Consider the following 2,665-nt stretch of genomic DNA (forward strand, 5'->3'; position numbering starts at 1 on the left):
AAAAAAAAAAAAAAAAAAAAAGCAAAGAGCCTTTATCCTTACGCAACTTTGCAAACACGGACTCTCCCTGTGTCCAGCGTACTGGAGCCATTGGAGAGCCCCCAAGTAGGGTTGGGTTTTTATAATAGCAAAGGTGGGGGTGAGGGACTTCTAAGGGTAAGGACCCAACTGGCTGACATTTGTCTCGGGGTGTCCTGGTGAAAAGCGATGGGTGTGGGGCTGGAGAGATGGCTCAGTGGTTAAGAGCATTGCCTGCTCTTCCAGAGGTCCTGAGTTCAATTCCCGGCAACCACATGGTGGCTCACAACCATCTGTAAAGAGGTCTGGTGCCCTCTTCTGGCCTGCAGAGATACACACAGACAGAATATTGTATACATAATAAATAAATGAATTAATGAATGAATGAATAAATAAATAAATGAAAAGCGATGGGTGTGTGCTAGCAGGTGACCCTACCTACAATGGTTGGGACGTTAGGAATTTCCTTTGGATGGTGACAGCTTATGGCTTTTCCTGGAACCCAGTGCTGCCTGCTATGGCAGCTGTGTGACCTGAGTCCCATGTGTGAGCAGCCTGCCCTGGGTCCCACAGAAACCAAGAGACAAACCAAGAACCAAAGAGCAAGTAGCCAAAATGGCTGAGTTATATAGAGACCAGAAGCTGAGGGGAAGAGAATCAAAGCCCAGCCCAGGAAGCTCACAGGGTCACCAAGTTGGACTTGGGTGGAATTGAAATTGTTTGTCTCCCTCCACCTTCCGAAAAGAAATCTACACCTGACACTCACCCAGATCCTCTGTGTGTGAATTTTATAATCAGACTATAGTTTCCCCGGAAATGCACATAGTATTTCTGTAACATTTAGATATTGCTCCACAGTCAGCCTGTGCTCCTAATAACATGAACATTTTATCAACTGAAAAGGATGGGTAGTCTGTACAAAGACTAGCTGAAAAAAAAATGGTCAGAAGATGAAATCTTATGTTTCAGAGCCAGGAGAACAGATGGCCAGTGTGGCCAGTGTGCTAAAGAAGGGTTAATCTATAAGAAGCCAGATTTGGGTCATTGCTGGGGTGAAAGAGAAGAGCAGAGGAGACAAAAGAAATATTGAAGAGGCATTTGTTAGGAATATTTCCCAACATGAGCTCTCTGCCAATGCAAAATCCCAATAAGCCAAATCAAAACAAGCCAAATTAAAAAATATCCAATTTTAATGGGAATTCTATGCTCTCGGGTGGCCCCAATGGGGAACTGGGAAGCCACGCTAACGCGACCACCAGGGGAAAGGAAAGAGACCATGTGTTCCTCTTTTGGGAGTTCATTTAAATACTCTTGGGAGTGGTCCTGACCCCTCCCTGGCCTGCTAGGATTTGGAGTCCAGGTCTGGAGGCTGGGATAAATGCAAGGGGCTGGGATCTACGCTCCCAACTTAACAGTACTGGCATAAGAACAGAGAGGAGGACCAATGGAACCAAATAGAAAACCTGGATATCAATCCACACGTCTTTCAACACCTGATCTTTGATAAAGAAGCAAAAAAATATCATATGGAAAAAAGAAAGCCTATTCAACAAGTGGTGCTGGCATAACTGGACATCAACATGTAGAAAAATGAAAATAGACCCATATCTATCACCATGCACAAAACTCAAGTCCAAATGGATCAAACACCTCAACATAAAGCCAGCCACACTGAGCCTTATAGAAGAGAAAGTGGGAAGTACACTTGAAAGCATTGACACAGAAGACCATTTACTAAATATAACCCCAGCAACCCAGACACTGAGAGAAACAATTAATAAAGGGGACCTCCTGAAACCGAGAAGCTTCTGTAAAGCAAAGGACATGGTCAACAGACAAAACAACAGCCTACAAAATGGGAAAAGATCTTTACCAATCCCACATCAGACAGAGGTCTGATCTCCAAAATATACAAAGAACTCAAGAAATTGGACACCAAAAGATCACATAATCAAAAAAAAAATGGAGTACATACCTAAACAGAGAACTCTCAACAGAGGAATCTAAAATGGCTGAAAAGACACTTAAGGAAATGTTCAACATCCTTAGTCATCAGAGAAATGCAAATCAAAACAACTCTGAGATTCCATCTTACACCTGTAAGAATGGCCAAGATCAAAAGCACTGATGATAACTTAGGCTGGAGAAGTTGTGGGAAATAGGGAAGTAGAAAGTAGAAAAAGATCTCCTGAGTAAATTGGAAGCATGGGGATGTTGGGGGTGAAAGACCTGGATAAATCCAGACCCCTCTAGCAGAAAAAAAAGAGCCAAAAATCTAAGCAGGGAGAAAAGAACCAAAAATCTAGGTTAGCAGGTTCAGTGACTCTGTTTCAGGAACTAGCTGAAAATAAAGTTAGATTATAATCTTGAGAAACAAGGAGTTACCCCCTTGTGATTATCACTGGTAGTTTCAGAATTTTTCAATGATCACTGGTATTTTTGGAATTTTCCAATGACGCCCTCCCTACCCCCTTTGGATTACTGGGTTGTAGTTTCTTCCCTTAAATACCCCTTCTCCCAGCTACTCAGGGTGGAACTCTCTACCCATGCATGGGAAATAAGTTTCGGCCCCAGTGCACGGGCTCTTGTCCTGTCAATAAACCTCGTGTGATTGCAGCAAGGATGGTCTCTCTGTCTCTCGTGAGTT

Source organism: Alexandromys fortis, unplaced genomic scaffold, assembly GCF_014885135.2.
Source record: "Alexandromys fortis isolate MF-2015 unplaced genomic scaffold, M_Fortis_MF-2015_v1.1 scaffold_285, whole genome shotgun sequence".
NCBI lineage: Eukaryota > Metazoa > Chordata > Mammalia > Rodentia > Cricetidae > Alexandromys > Alexandromys fortis.